Source organism: Ictidomys tridecemlineatus, chromosome 7 (genome assembly GCF_052094955.1).
Source record: "Ictidomys tridecemlineatus isolate mIctTri1 chromosome 7, mIctTri1.hap1, whole genome shotgun sequence".
NCBI lineage: Eukaryota > Metazoa > Chordata > Mammalia > Rodentia > Sciuridae > Ictidomys > Ictidomys tridecemlineatus.
Genome location: NC_135483.1, coordinates 22,206,915 through 22,224,076, shown reverse-complemented (window position 1 = coordinate 22,224,076; position 17,162 = coordinate 22,206,915).

The following is a 17,162-nucleotide window of genomic DNA, read 5'->3' as shown; positions in this document are numbered from 1 at the left end:
AGAAGGCTCTGCTTTGAATAGATTTCTCACCCGGGAACCTACTGTCCTTTCAAAAGGCTGGCATGGAGGGTTAGCTCTGGAAGGTCAGGCAACTGGGCTGCAATTCAATTCTAACAAGCCTTTTGGAGGAAGTCACACTCGATCCACTCTGCGGCCTCACCTGTCACCACCTGCTGAAACGATGTGCATGCTCTCAGGCCGTCAGTCCATAATGCTGTGATTCCAGCATCCTGCCCATATAAGCCTCTCTCCTTTGATCTTGCTTCCTTTTCCTGGAAGGGCTTTCAGTCACCCAGGCATCTGCAGACTTCTTCTCTCCAGTACTACTCAGACTGCTCCCTTGAGGGCCAGGGTAAGCCAGGGTGAATGTTGGTTGAGGGCAAGGACTCCACTGATCTGGCTGCCTTGAACCCCAGCTCTGGGATGACCAGCTGTGTGACCGTCAGCAAGTTACTTACCTTCTCTTTACCTCAATGTTCTCATCTAACTTCTCATTTTACATATTGGTGAGTAAGTGAAAGACTGTAAAGATCCTCCAGGTCAAATAAGGTAATATCCAGCCCCTTCCTCATAAGGTTCTAAGAACTAAATGGGTTAATCATATATAAATTGCTTACGAACAGTGCGGGACACCTAGGGAAAGCCATTGAGCCTGGCATGGTGGCACACATGTAATAATAGCTACTATAGAGTAATCCTAGCTACTCTGGAGGTTGAGGCAGGAGGATTGCAAGTTCAAGGCCAATCTTCTAAACTTAGTGAGACCCTCAGTAAGTTAGTGAGACCCTGTCTTAAAATAAATAAATAAATAAAAAGGGCTGGAGATGTAGCTCAGTGGTAGAGCACTCCTGTATTCTATTCCCAGTGCTATAAAACATTGAAATCAGTGCTATTATTTTCAGATAACTTTAGCTCCTGACAAAGTGTGCTAATTAGTTCTGTCTTGCCAGTTGGATGGAAAGAAGTCCCTCAGAGAGAGACTGCATATGTTTTTTTCTTTCTTTTGGGGTGCTGGACTAGACCTCAGGGCCTCATGCATTCTAAGCAAGCACTCTACCACTGAGGGACAGCCCCAGATCATAAAATCCCTCTTATTTGTTTTTTGTTTTGTTTTGTTTCGTTTTGTTTTTTTGTTTGTTTGTTTCATTTTGTTTTGTTTGCAATGAAGCCTTGTGTTGTTGCCCAGGCTGGTCTTGAATTCTGGTTGCAAGGGATCCTTGGGCCTCAGCCTCCCGCAAACAAATCCTCTGTAAATAAAATTTAAAGAAACCTGAAATTGTAAAAATATTTGCTAAAATCTTAATACATGAAAAAGATGAGAAGGTGAAGGTCCCATAGAAAACCTATTGTAACCACACCTCAGTGCTAGCGACCATAAGATTGTAAAAACTGGTATAGAAAAGAAACAAGGTTCCTTTTATCTAATTCAACATTTTCCATACTTATTTGGCCACAGAACTTTTCTCTTTCTGGAATATCGGTTTTTGATGAATAGTGAAATATAGTGACAATTTTAAAAAAGAACATTTATTTAGCTCATGATTCTAGACATCATCAGTTGGGGCTGGGCTCAAGTGGATGGTTCTCATCTCAGCTGAACTAGCTCACAGGTCAGTGGATACCTGCCAGGTGGGCAGGGGTCTGGTGATTCAGGACAGCTTGCGTGGGAATGGTTCACCTCTGGTTCAACGCTGATGATTCTGGGGAAGTTGGGAGAGCACGTGGAAGGGTGCAAAAGCTCTTGAGACACCAACTTGGGCTGGCACAGGCTCATCCTGCTGCATTCTAGTTATCAAAGCAAGCCTGAAGCCAGTCCAGGAAGGAGAAACAGACTCCGCCCCTAGGTGGGAGAACCTGCAAAGTCACATGGCAAAGGACAAGACACAGGAAGGGGTGAGGGATGATGGCCATGCTTGCACTTCAGTGTCCCATGCAACACCTGTGAAAAAGCCTCAGTGTTCTGTGAAACACATTTTGGGAAACTTCTTGTTTTTGAAGCTGGGGATCCAACCCAGGCCCTTGTACATGCGAGACAAAGGCTCTACCCCTGAGCTAAACCCCAGCCCTCCTCATTTTTGAGTGAATTTTTGATATATATAACTAAACTACTTAAGACTAGTAATTTTCAACCACACTCTAGTAACAGCTTAAGTATTCTCCCACCATGTCTGTTCCACATAGAAGTTTAACCTGTGCACAAAAAGAACATAGAGTCATCAATTCCTTTCTACTTTAGAAAACCTTGGATGCTGGGCACAGAGATGCACACCTTCAATGCACTCAGTGACTCAGGGAGATCACAATTTGGAGGCCAGCCTCAGCAACTTGGTGGGACCCTGTCTCAAAATAAAAAATAAAAGGGCTGAGGATGTAGCTCAGTGGTAAGGGCCCCCTGGGTTCACTCCCAAGTACCAAAAAACTTGGTCTAGCTGACAGTATTTCAAATGAGTAGAAAAAGAAGGAAAGATGAAGCATAAGAAACATAATCACTGGGATATTATTAAGACTTAAAAAATAAAGAAATTCTGCCATTAGCAATGCCATAGCATAGATGAGACTGGAGGACATTAATTCAAGGGAAAAGAGCCAAACACAGAAAAACAAATAGAATATGATGTCATTCATGTGGGAAAGGAAGAAAGGAAGAAAGCAAGGGAGGGAAGAAAGAAAGGAGGAGAAAATGGTGTGCGAGGTAAAGAATGTTAGTCTGTGATTATTCCACAACGTGTGTGTGTGTGTATCAAGATATCAAGTTGAACTGTACGCCTTAAACATGATTTTCATTTGTCAATGCACTTCAATAAAAGTGAAAATAAAAAGAGAAACAAACACTTGTTTTCACCTGTGGCTAATTTTAAAAACAATATAAAAATGTTTAATGCAGTTCAGTTTCACTTTTATATCATTTTAAAAAATTGTTATATGCAAACTTAGTACACGTTCTAAGAAAATATAATTTATTCAGGAGCTGGGAAAGCAAAGTAATACTTATTAACTGCTAAATATGTGCAATCTCCAGCTACCATCTCCTTTGATCCTCCACAACTATGAGCAGGAGATATCATCGCCCCCATTTTACCAAGGAGGAAGCAAGACCAAAGGTTAAACAAGCCCAGGATAGCAGTGCTTCTCCATGGCAGATGGCTGGGAGTCTGTTGCACCAGCCACACACCCACCACAAAGAAGGCCATATTGTCCAGGGAAGGGTGAAGCCCCAGGGATGTGTTCTGCTGTCCACAGTTGACCATATTGATATCCAAAAGCAAGCCTGGCCCTCCTTGAGGGAAGATTTACTCCCTTGTCCCGTGGGCAGCCACTTTGGCTGTACAACTAGATTTTGCCAGAGAAACGTGAACAGAACCCTGTGTGCTTTTGCCAAGCTTGAAGAGCCAGCGCAGAGCCCGCCATATGCTCTTTTCCTTTCACTCCAAGTGGCACACCATTCCAGGTTGGGACTGACCCATCAGTCTGGAGCCCTGAGTGAAGCCCCCACAGGGGACATAAAGCTGGAATGCAAGATGAGCCCTTTATATCATTGCTCACTGCACTGGGCCATTGGTCACTACAGCATGATCTTGCCTGTTCAGGGCTCTGAATTCCAGGGGAAGATCCACTGCCCAACGTTTTTTGGTTTTTTTTTTTGTTTTTTTTTTTTTTTTATCTTTTTAAGTGCATGACAAATACTAGAGCAGGCAGTGTCTGTGGTGAGCACAAGTGGAGCTGAATCCTGCCCTTGCTATGTGCCTGTGTTGGTAAAATTGGGAACAATAGTGCCAATCAGACACATTTGAGGTTATGTCTAATGAGTGATGCAGAGGTCCTCGCTCTGCTGCTGGGACTCCACAAACACCCCAACCTTTCTCTCTCTCTTCCAATTCACACCACCCTTCCCCACTCCCTGGGAGCCCTGTCCTTCCCTGGGGACCTGTGCTCAGGCCACCCCACCTCCCTCTGCACTTTTGCACTTTGTGTCCTGTTGTTCCTCTCTATCTCCAACATCCAGGCCCCCATCTTCCCAAACCCACCTCCCCTGCCCCTGCCCCAGCCTTACTCCAGTCTGACACAAGAGAGCCTCAACGTCTTTCCCTGCATCTGTAACCATCAGTGAAATGCTGAGCACAGCTGGATTTTGAAAGCCAGTGGTTAATTGCAGGGAGCTGAGGGTGACCCAATGGCACTTTTAAGTATTTGGAGTGTGAAATAATGAAGATGCTGGTGAGCAGAGCAACTGGAAATCAGCAAACAGTCCCCGAAACAGCTTCCAAGGGCTCTGAGGAAAGTACTCCTCTCTCCCCAGCTGGTGAGGACTGTGCTCCAGCTGAGCTGGGAAGCAGACAAGAGCCAGAGGCCACCCCAGGGAGACGTACAGCAGGGAGACTGTGTCCTCAGACCTGCAGAGGGTTTGATAACTCCCCTGTTACCATGACAGCTGGGCTCACAAAAGATAACAAAGGAAACAAACAGCAAAGTCTTTAATGAAGTGATGAGCTTGAGAGCCTTGGTCTCCTGTTACCCGACAGTGTCCCTTGGCCCCCATGGCAGGGAGTGAGGGACCCACTAACACCGCTCAGTAAAGAACAGACCTGACCGCATTAGGGGTGAAGAGGGCACCTAACCCGACATGGAATAACCTCAGCTCCGGCTCAGAGCTCTGAAAATCATGAGAACAGTTAATCCATGCCAACAACCGGCACTTTCTTTGCCCAGCCCACAAATCCAGACAAATTCTCAAACAAATACCCAAGGAGACCACTCTGTGGCCATCTTGTGGTGCCTGGGCTTATCTGGGCTGAGAGAAATCTTATGAAAAGTCTTCGGTCAAATGCAATATTTCTTTGAAGTGCTTACTCTGTACCAGCACCAGGAACAAGGCAATAAAAAATCTAGGCCCCCCCCCCTCATTCAAAGAGTTTGTATAGTCAAAGGGCAGAAACGCAAACAAGCAATGTTACCAGTGAGGTACACGTAGGGTTCTGGAAGTTGGGGAGGGATGACAGGTGCTCAGGAAATATTTAAATGAATTTGCTGATTCTGAAAACGATCCATAAATGACATGAACACACCAGACACTTCGCTAGCCCAGGACATTTGCCCTCACCCTTTCTCTTCCCCAGACAGTCTTGTATAGATTTCCTGCTGCTGCTGAAACAAATGACCACAGCTTTAGAGGCTTCAAATAACACAGAGGTTACAGTTCTGGAATCCAAAACCTAAACCCGAGGTGTGGGCAAGGCTGCGTCCTCTGAAAGCTTCATTCTGCTTGCCTGCCCTCCTCCGCTCCTAGAGGCCACCAGCACCCAGGTTCCTCACACCACTCCAGCTTCTTGCTTTGTGTGCCACCTGTCCCACTACCTTCTTGCCTCCCTGTGAGGACCTCTGTGATGACACTGGCCCATCAGGATAATCTCTCCATCCCAAATCAGTAGTCACTTCTACAGAGTTCCTTTTACCACACAATGTCCCATGTTCACAGGTTGGGGGGGGGTGGTTAGGATATGGACATATTTGAGGGGTCATTATTCACAACGAGGACAACCCTCCTGGCTCCTGTCCTGAAATTCTCTGCTTGGACATTTTGTCTCTCTGAGCCTTTCTCAGCCAAGCTAGAATAAATTAGGCATACCAACCATTCCTTTGGCACCCCCTTACCTTCCTTACCTTGTTTTATTTTTCACCATTTTTTTAAAAAATCCCCAACAGAAATACAAATACTATGCATTTGCTCATTTATTTATGGATACTTTCCCCTCTCCATGTGTTGACCCATGACCAAAGCCCAGAACAGCATCTGGCACTTAGTAGGAGCTTAATAAATATTTGTTATTTTAAATAAACAAAATAATTCAACATGGGGCTGGGATTACGGCTCAGCGGTAAAGTGCTCACCTAACACAGGTGGGACCCGGGATTGATCCTCAGCACCACATAAAAATAAAGGCATTGAATTGTGTCCATCTACACTTAAAAAATAAATTAAAAAAAATAATAATTCAACATATAGATGGAATAGCATTGAAGGTGAGAATTCAGCCAGATAAAAGGATTGATTCTGGGGGGGAAAAAAAAAGGTAGGTGGGTGGACATTTGCCAAGAGAGAAGAAGGGGTGAGGAGAGTTCCAAGAGTAGAAAAGATACGAACAAGACAAGAAGGCCCGTTAATTCTAGAAACAGAACCTAAGTCTGGGGTCAGTCTGAGAAGGCACTGTTGGTTGTCTGACCAGCATCCATTCCCTCATTCCTCTGCTAATAGATGCCAATTCTGAGCATATGCACACACCCCATGAACACAAGGGTTTGACCCCACACTCTACTTTATCACGTAGGCACTGACCCTGGGGGCCAAATTTCCTAGGCTCCCATGTCAACCATTGGTTTGGCCCATAGAAGGCCTGATGGGAAGTCTTATGTACTGAACCGTGTCCCTCCCAATTCTCATGTTGAACCCCTAACCCCGATGACTATATTTAGAGATAGGGCCTTTGAAGAGGTACCTAAGTTTAAATGAGGTCATAAAAGTGAGGCCTTGATCTGATAGGATCTGGTGTCCTTATAAGAAAACACTCTAGAGTGCTCTCTCCTTCCCCTTTCTCCTCCCTCTATCTGAAAATGCACAGAGGAGAGGTCTTGTGAGGATTCAGCCAGAAGGCACCTGTCTAGGAGCCACAAGGAGAATCCTCACCTGGAATCAATCCTGTGGGATGGGGATTGGGATTGGGATTGGGACTTCAGCCTCCAAAACTGTGAGAAAATAAATTTTTACCTGGACCCCCACCAGCCTGTGGTGCGACGGACGTTATGATAGCCCAAGTTGACAAATTCAGGCAGGTGATAGAAAGAAAAAGCCAGGATAGTTCTCACCTTCATCCTTGACCCTGGCAGCCATGTCTGGCTCATGGTTCCCGATCCTGCTGGTGGAGCCATGAAGGCTCTGCTTGTGCCACATGACCAGGGCCCCACCCTAGGATGTTGTCCTAACGTCTATGTCTCTCTGCTTGCTGACCCCTGGGTGGCTGAAGCATCCCTTGTTGGCTTCACATTACCTGTGTGATCAATGCCCTACCTTTGATCCCTCTCTTTAAGAACTGGCAGTGGTTTTGGATTTCTGGCTGGACTCTGCCTGACACCTCACAACTAAGTGTGAGGGAAGCAGCAGCGAGGAGGCTACATGGCATGCAGCTGCAGGCCACCAAACCCCCCCCCGCCCCCGCCACGCCATTGACCATCAAACCACAGTGTAAATCACATCCAGAGGGCTGGGGAGAGGGGACATCCCTGCAGCACTGTTAGCAGGAGAAGGTGCACTTTCAGGGCTCCATTTTAGAAAGAAGTCACAAAAAGCCTCTACCTGCAGCACCTGGAGAACTGGAGCATCCATTTCCCACGTGGTTTCTCAAATGCTGTGTAGACACAGCTTGAGACTCTTTTCCCAAAAGGAATGGCAGTGGGAAGGGAGGAGAGACAAGGTGAACAGGTGGGAACTGGCCCTCCCACACCCTCACTGGATCTGAGTACTTTGGTTCGTAAGCCATGTCTAAAGCAGAATTTATAAGGGTCTTGGTGCTTCAGTGAAAATGCAGTGCTCCCACCTCCACCCCTTCCTCTCCTTGCAAACCTGGATTCTGGCCCTTAAAATCTAAGAACAGTAGGGGCTGACAAAATGCAAACCAGAAACACCCCAGTCAGCACTCACATTATAGGATTTATCGGTTCCGTATAAGGGTGTCATATGGGTGCTACAGCGAATGCCAGCTGGTAGCTATAACTCAAAGGGCCAGCCTCTGGGTCTGCACCATCAGTCATGTGGAGCGTGCAGAAGCCTATTTATTCCTTGTCATCTTTCGGCAAAACTTCTCTGTCTCTTTTAGTTGATTTACTTTCCTCCCTTTTCCCTCTTCTCTTTCTTTTTCATTCTTCTTTTCAAATATTCTTGGAAACCCTTTGCTGCCAATCACTGTCAGCGACCATTCAGGGCTGAGCAGAGCAGCAGCAGATGCACAGTGAGACACAAGGACTTGGCAATGAGCCGGGAGGGTGGCTTGTCGGGGAGCACTCCTCTCTCGAGAAAGGGCAGATAAAATACTCAATGCTAATGGAGCCTGGGAAGACGTCTAATCTAGTAAGAGTCATCCTTCAGGTGCATGGACCGGCAGAAAACAGAATCGAATGCTTCAGCCCACAGCACTGATCTCTTTCAAGTAATATTAGAAGTGCAATTCTCCTCCAAGAGAGAGCTGCTGAGATTTATATTTATTGCTAATGTATTTATGGTTGAAGAAGAAAACACAACGGTCTCCTACAGTGAGTGGCCCTGGAACTAAATGCAAACAGACAATGTGGGAGCTAGAGATGGGGTCCTCAGGCCCAGGAGGCCAGGAATCATCTGAGACACTCTTATGACAGGTGTCTGATTATCCAGGTCAGAGGGGTTGGCTAGGGTAGTTGGTGAAAGAAAACAGGTTTTAAAGATGCTAAGTGGGTAAGGATTCTTAGTGTTTAAGGAAAGTTATGGATCTCAGGAAAATGTTCATGAGAAAATTCAAAAGGTTCATTTCTCTGACTATTCTGCGTGTTGGTGCACACAGGATCCTTTGCCATCTCCACAGGGACGAGCACAGCCACCCACACATGGAGCATTGCACAGGGCCAATGTCTGGGAGGCAGCCTGGCCTTGAGAGCCTCCAGTGGTTAATCTCCAAACATGAATGTGACATACTGAGTCCTTGAGGCTGAGGCAAACTTGAGCCCTCTCAGGACCAGTTTTATAACCTGCTTCGACATTTCATCATTTTTTTAGTACAGTGAAGAGAACTGGGATCTCTCTGCAACTCCCAGAGGCCCTCAGTGTCAATGACTTGATGAAGAAAGTGCTATCAAGAAGGTCAGCATTTCCCAAAGTCCTCCAAAGAGCAGATAAATCCTGACTTCTCTAAAGAGATCTCAGTTGGATCTCTTTAGAGTGTACGCACTGGGGGGAAGGAGGAAGTCTTTTTTTTTTTTTTTTTTCCTGAAAAACTATGTAACCATTGAATCTCAAAGCAGGAAGGCGGGGGAGTAAGAAGAGACATAACCCCCTTTTTTTAAATTATTTTTTTTAGTTGTAGATGGACACAATAGCTTTATTTTGTTTCTATTTTTTAAATTGATTAAGTTATTTATTATTCTATTTTGTTATATATGACAGAATGCATTATAATTCATACTATACATATAGAACACAATTTTTCATATCTCTGGTTGTATGCAAAGTGTAGTCACACTATTCGTGTCTTTATACGTGTACTTAGGGTAATGATGTCCATCTCATTCCACTTTCTTTTCTACCCCCCCATACCAGCTCCTTTCCCTTCCACCCCTTTGCCCTATCTAGAATTCATCTAATCCTCTCATGCTCCCCTCCCTAATCCCACTATGAATCAGCCTCCTTATATCTGAGAAAACATTTGGCATTTGGTTCTTTGGGATTAGCTAATTTCATTTAGCATTCTCTTCTCCAATGCCATCTATTTACCTGCAAATGCCATGATTTTATTCTCTTTTATTGCTGAGTAATATTCCATTGTGTCTATAGACCACATTTTCTTTATCCATTCATCTACTGAAGGGCATCTAGATTGGTTCCACAGTTTAGCTATTATTGTGAATTGTGCTGCTATAAACATTGATGTGGCTGAAACCCTGTCGTGTGCTGTTTTTAAGTCCTTTGGGTAGCCGAGTCAAATGGTGGTTCCGTTCCCAGTTTTCCAAGGAATCTCCCTGCTGCTTTCCATATTGACTACACCAATTTGCAGTCCCACCAGTTTTATGTGGTGCCAGGGATCAAGCCCAGTGTCTCACGCATGCTAGGCAAGTGCTCGACCACTGAACCACAACCCAGCCCCCAACAATACCCTTTTTTAAGCCCCCAGAGATTCGGCAACAATTTTCGACCATTAACTTTGCTTCAGTGCTCTCCCTTTGCCTCTGTCTCTCTCCCCTCTAGCACATCCCTTAGTCTCAGCCTCACATTCTCTGGTATATACTCTTCCTGATCCTCTGTATCTGGTCAACTCCTGTTCAACTTTCAAACTCCCTCCCCAGGGAATCCCTTCCTCAGGGAAGCCCTGGATCTCTGATAGTAACAGACCCTCTGTGATACCACAAAATGGCTCCTGTCCTGCCCCTCCTCGAGGCCAATCGCCACTACGAGTCACCAAGTACTAACATACTTATTTGTTTTGCGCCTGTCTCCTCCTCTAGACTGTCAGCTCCGGGAAGGCAGTGTGGCAGCCCTAAACACGTGCCAGTCAGGTCTCCTGTGAGAGAGAGAGCGAATGATCCACTGGCCCCCTCCCTGCGCTGTGCTGGCTGCTCTCCCAGTTCCAGCCACCCAGCACATCAGGGGTGAGGCGCTCTGAACACTGAGAGGCCACATTGCCTCAAGGGCTCCCTCTTCACAGAGCCCAAAGGTTCTGAGAACTAGCTTCCTTCTGAGTCTCCCCAGGGCCTGCATGAGATCTGGTATATAACAGGTGCTCACTGCTATTTGTTCACTAAGATGAGCGAGGGCGTGCAGCCATGGTGAAGGCTACTTAGAGCCAATGCTACACCCTACAGAATCCACCCAATGCCCCATTCTTCAGAGCCTTTCTGTTATAAGAGTGGCCATACTGATGGAGGACTGACAAAAAGCTGTTCTCGCCACTGTAGCATCTTATAAACAAAGTCCTCTTATGAGTATGTGTTATGCCTTGAGTTACAAAATGTGCAAACTATTTAATCCTTACAATTAGCAGTATGAGGTTAATCTTTTATTATACAAACAGTTGAGAAAACTAAGGCTTAATAAATTAGCATATAGCTTTCCTGTGGTGCTAACCCTCCCCCAGATCTTGGTGACTTAAAACTATGGTATACAAATAGGAGCTCTGTTTAGACACCCTGGTTCCTCCTTTTTATCTTTCAAAAGAGGAAGCTAAAAAGGCTTTTGAGGACAGAAGGTGTGAAGTTTGACCTCTGACTCTGGAGTAGGTGAGGCCTGAGTTGGTCTCAACCTCACATCTCCCAGGAACACAATGGCAAGTTTGGTGGAATTGAGATGCAGGGACCTGCGGTAGTGTCTGTAGATTTGCTGTGTACTGAGACTCTCTTCTTTCATCAGCTCTGGCAGACCCAAGTCAGCTGGCTTTTCAAACACAATGCAAAGCCCACTTGCTGATCCATTCTTGTCTCTGAGGACAGCTGGAATTCAGCAAAGATGTGGCATTTTATTATTTTCTGTCTTCATCTTATCGCTGTGACTATGTCCAGAATTCTCTGTTCTGGGCTTGTTGTTTGAGTGAGGGAAGCAAAAAATAGTCTATTTTTATGTCATTCCACCTCTTATTTTGTTTTAATCTATATCCATTTTTGATAAACATTAAAATTATTTAGTTTCTCAGATTTTTTTTTAGAACAGCGGGTTATCCCAAATGGCCAGGAAAGTTCAACTGAGCTTCATTTTGGGTAGTTCACTTTCAGTAAGTGCCCAGATGGGACAAATCAGAACAGGTTCTCTTAAAAAAAAAAGGGGGGGGTGGCACTGGGGATGTGGCTCAAGTGCTTGCCTGGCATGCGTGCGGCCCGGGTTGGATCCTCAGCACCACATACAAACAAAGATGTTGTGTCCGCCAAAAACTAAAGAATAAATACTAAAAATTCTCTCTCTCTCTCTCTCTCTCTCTCTCTCTCTCTCTCTCTCTCTCTCTCCTCTCTCTTTTAAAAAAAATCATAATATAAAACTAGAGTATTAAATAAGCCTTTTTCAACTGCACCTAAGATTCCTACTCCTTTGCCCCCACCTGCCACCTTAGGAGATTCTGATGTGCCCCATCAGTTGGCAACCACTGCCCTCCATGGGGGATGAGGGATGTTTTGCTCCAACTCTGGACAGGTCTGTGACAAATGATTCCAATCATGTAGACAGGAATTCATTTGGGTTCCAGAACACCCCTCCACTGAGACAGCCTTACCATGGGCCCCTCAAGGACAGAAATAACCAGCTCAGGAAAAGCAGGAGAGACACAGCTTGGATACTGACAGCTCACCTCTGACTGCCTGCAGCCTTCCAGCTCACAGCTCCGATGCTGCCAAAGTTCTTTCCCACCGGAAACAGCATCTGGTTTCCTGATTTGGGCCTCTCCTTTGTCAAAGCAGGTCCTCTCCCAGCAGGACCTCCAGTCCCTGAATTACTTCTGAAGCTTAATTGGAGTCATGGGTCTGAGAAGCCTCAGTCACCCTGAGAGGAAGGCAGTCCCAGGGAGAGAGACCTTGGTCCCCTGCCTAGGGCCCACCAGTTGTGTTGGCCTGAGTCCTGCATCCAGCATCCAGTGAGCTGTGATCTGATCCAATCCCATAACCATGTCAGTTCCTCAGTTTCCCCACCCATAAAACTCTGCTCTGAGACTTGGAGTCTTAACAAGCCTGAGCCTTTCCTGGATAAATTAACCAGGTGCCGGAAACATCTGTGGCTGGAAGCGGAATCTGCTGTATAAACAGAAGAGAGCATTCTCATACACAAGGCTACAGCGAAAGCTCAAATACCAAGCCTGACTTCATCCTAGCTGTCTGAAGTAGTATCTCAGGCAAGTCAACTTCTTCTTTAGTCAAGGTTAAATTTAAAGTGACTCACCATCTCCTGTACCATGCTCAATGCTACTCAGGACAAAGGGTTTTCTGTAAAAAGTGGAGAATCAGTGTTCCTTGCAGCACTACAGCACTTTCCATCTAAATCATATAACAATTCTTAAAAAAGAAAATTTCCAGAATAAGGTACATGCCATATAGTCAAGGACAAAACTTGTCTTATTCGCTACCATATCCCCAAAGCTCAACACAGTGCTAATTCATGTTAAAATAACTTGTTGCATGAATGAACAAATAATAATTCTGGAAAAATAATACTATATGTTTAGATAGGATTTTAAACAAACTTTATAGCATCTGTCTCCATATTCTCCTTAGTGTATGAGTTTCTTAGGACAGAAAATACTAAGTTGTGTAGTAAACCAGTTCATTAAACCTCAAAGAAGTGAACCTGACATATTCAAGTTGGTATAAACTCAGAATCAAGACTTAAGTCTCCAATATCCAATCAAGTCTTCTCACCTTTACCACTCACTGCTTCTGTCTATAGTTAGGGGCAGAAACCTACAATACTTGGCCAAATCCAGTGGGGAATTCCTGATTTTTCTAAATAAAATTTTACGGAACACAGACACACCTACTTGTTTACATATTGTCTATGACTACAATCCCGTTACTACAGCAGAGTTAGTAGTTGCTATAGAGATCACATGGCCCACAAAACCTGAAATACCTACTACCTGGTCCCTTACAAAAACAACTGTCTGAAACCTGCTCTCTAGCCTCCTTTCCATGGGTGGAGTCCCATATGAGTTCTAGGGGCTTCTGTTAGAAATAAGGGCTGCCTTGGGGCTGGGGATGTGGCTCAAGCGGTAGCGCGCTCGCCTGGCATGCGTGCGACCCGGGTTCGATCCTCAGCACCACATACAAACAAAGATGTTGTGTCCACCGAGAACTCAAAAATAAATATTAAAAAAAAATTCTCACTCTCTCTTAAAAAAAAAAAAAAGAAATAAGGGCTCCCTGGGTATTGCTATTTGGTCATGCAGCCCACACAAATACCACATCATCTTATTTAATTCTCCTGGCAACGCTATGAGGTCTGCATTATTTATTACATGCACATATAATCTAATAATAAAATTGGCCTGAAACATGAAATGGTGGGAGGTTTTTTTTTGGGGGGAGGTGTTTTTGTAGGTTTCATATTGGCAGTTTCATATAAAGCAAACTAAGATTATCATCTCCATTTTTTTAAATATTTATTTTCTAGTTGTAAGTGGGCATAATATCTTTATTTCATTTTTTAAAAATGTAGTGCTGAGGTGTGAACTCAGTGCCTCACATGTGCTGGGCGAGCACTTTACCACTGACCCACAATCCCAGTCCCATCATCTCCATTTTTTAACGATGGAACAAATGAGAAAGTAGAGTAACTGGCGCCTTGGCATAGTTAATAAGTGAAGTTAAGTTTACATACTAGCCAGCTCTGTGTCCAGAGCAACTACTTGATATATTTCTTATTAAAACTTTACATTTCATTTTATATGTTAAAAGTTTTGTTAATTTTGAAGTAGAAGAAAAAACAGTCAAATTGTGTTTAACCAAGTCTTTTTCAGAATTTATTTGACCAGAAAAGTGTTTTCCCCTCCACAAGTAATATCTATGAATATTACACAAAACTAGTGTTCCTTAGAACAGACATTGGGAAATACATCCACTCCTCCATCCCCATAAATAACCTACCACATTTCATAGGTACTGCAACACCATTCCCAATGGTACAGCCATCTCCTGCCTCCCCAGAATGCCCACACAATTGCTCTGGGCATGCCCAATTTGAGACACTGTAGCTTTCTCCACAAGCAAATGAAACTCCATTTTCACTAAAATAAGCCGAATGGTCCATGCCATTGCTGCAGGCTAATTCCATTTATAGAAATAATAAGGCTCCATCCTTGTGTGGCCTGGGATGTTTATTTTATACACCCATATCTCCCATTTGTGATGCAAATAAACTGCATCTTCCATCAAAACTGCTCACTCTTCCTCTAAGTACAAGTTCTTTGGATTTATGTGCTGAATCAGTTGCAGGCTTTTTTCCAATAGTAGCATCCCAAATCTGAGACTCTCTTCTAGTCCAGGTCAATTAAGTGGCATGGAATATGCTCATCTGACTTTTTTTTTTTTCCTTTTTAAAAGAGAGGACCATGACTTTCTATGTAAAGTTGAAATTCTAGGCTCCATTTACTACACACTTTCTTAAGCAATAATATAAGACCATAACATGTCACAAGAATCCATTCCTCCCTTTCCCACTCCAAAAATATTAACTTGATAGGGAGGTTAGAAATCTATCATAACCAATGACAGACATCCATGCACAAAAATAGCAAGTCTTGAGTTTAATATTTTATTGCCATATTTTGAAACAACTGGCTAGGCAGCTGCTACTGTTATCTTCCAATTACTTCTCATTTTTCCAGAGTTTTAAATGCATGCTGTGACAAATTAAATCTAAATTTCTATATGCTCTTTGAAAAAAATGACTATTTCAGAAAGTACTGCACGCACACACATACACACACACACAAATTGAGATGTAAAGGAAGAAAGGGATATTGGCAAAAGATGAAAACATTATTCCTGATGCTCTAATAGCTTCTTTCTATCTCCTTAAGAGATGCAGATTTGCTTCCCCTAAGTGGTCCAGGTATTCTCGTTCTGAATAAGCTTTTAGTACCAAGACTTTGCAGTTTGCTAAAAATGCACTTTTCCCTGCAATTTTATAAAGGTGCTCAGGAAGAAAATCCTTCATCAAAGTCAAACATCATGCATGCTCTCATGTCTAACACTCCATCAACAGTGCTCAAATATACAAGAAATCTCTTAAAAGAATCAATGGATGGTATTTTGAGGGATATCAGATCAAATACAATTGCACATGATTCCAACAGAATATCAAGGCACAGAACACTGTGATTATTATTTGCCAACATCAACATACTTTTCATCAGAAAGTATGGGGCTTGTGTTTAGAAGTTACACTTTTGCTAGGAAAAAGCTCACATATTCTAGTCTTGTTTTCATTTTTTATCTGACTCCTTAATCCTAATTTGGGAGAGCTGAAGCCGAGTGTAGGAAGCATATTGTCATAATCTCTTTCCCTCCCACTGATGGGATTCAACAGATTTCAAAACAGAGCTAAGGTCACTGAGGCTTTGCTCAGTGTATGGTTGATGGCAGAGTGTCACTCACTTGCTATCCTTTTTGACTTAGTACCTACATGGCCAATGCACAGTGACCACTGTAGTCAGCAAAGCCAGGTCCATGAAGCCCTGTCTCAGGTTCCTGGCATATGAGGTCTCTGGACCTGTGGATCTTTCCAGATTTTGACCTTCCTCTACCTCCTCCTCTTCTTCCACCTCATCCTCATCTATCTCCATGGCTTGACTTAAGTATTTCTCTTAACCTGTAGGTAGAGGCTTAAAAAGATTTATGGCATTAAATCTTCCCAGTATCATCTGGCAACTTTAAAAAAATATTTCCAGACCTTCAGGTTTGATTTTTAAAAATTGCTCCAAGCAATATAGACAGATGCCAGAACCACTGTTCTAGAGCAAGCTTGGGCAAGTGGCAGAATGGCCCAGCTGGTGAAAACACAGGAAGTGATCAGCCTCCATCTTAATTTACCACATCTGCAGTAAGTCCTAAGAATTTGCATTTCCAAGTTCTCGGGTGATGCTCACTCAGGCCACACTTTATGAACCACATCTTGGTTAAGCCTTTCGACTCCAGTGCTGAGCAGTGACTAGCACATGTTACTGAACAAACATCATCAGAAAGTGCTCTAAAAGTGATATGAATTAAGAGCAAAGCCCACAATGATCACCTTTTTCTAAGTGTAAGTTTGTAATTCTACTTAAGTCTCACAGCAATGCTCCATGTGCAACACTAAATCTCACTTGCCAGATTAGTGGTGAAAGATTCAAAAGTGCTGAACTGATGGGTGAGAGCAATATCAATCTTATTTATTTATTTATTTATTTATTGAAGGAAGACTTCCTCTCCTATTGTTTGGCTGGCTAGTTGGCCAGCTGGTTTTTCTCCTGGAAGTAATGAGAGGTACATGTCTAGCACATAAGAGCATGAAAGAAGATAATCTTTTGTCTAAGTGTGCTTTAAACTGGAAACAATGATTTACTGTTAACACTGAATATGCTCAAAATTCATGGAGGATTTGCATTGCCAGCTTCTAATCACTTCTCAGCAGAGCCCCCCAAATTGCTACAGTCCATGGATACAAGATGTGAGATTGTCATCTGAGATTTGCCACATCAGGGCTTCATCAAAATGCAAAATCAACACCTTCCCTTTCTCCCTTCCTACCCCAGATGATTTCTGAATTTCTGTACATTTGTGAATTCACAGAAGCATGAACAGAATGACAGGAACATCACAAATGCAAATGTCTTTGTTCCTAACAAATTACTTCAGTTGCCCTTCTTTTCTAAGTTAGGGAGTGGGAGGGAATGGGTTACCATGGCTAACTCAATGTTAAG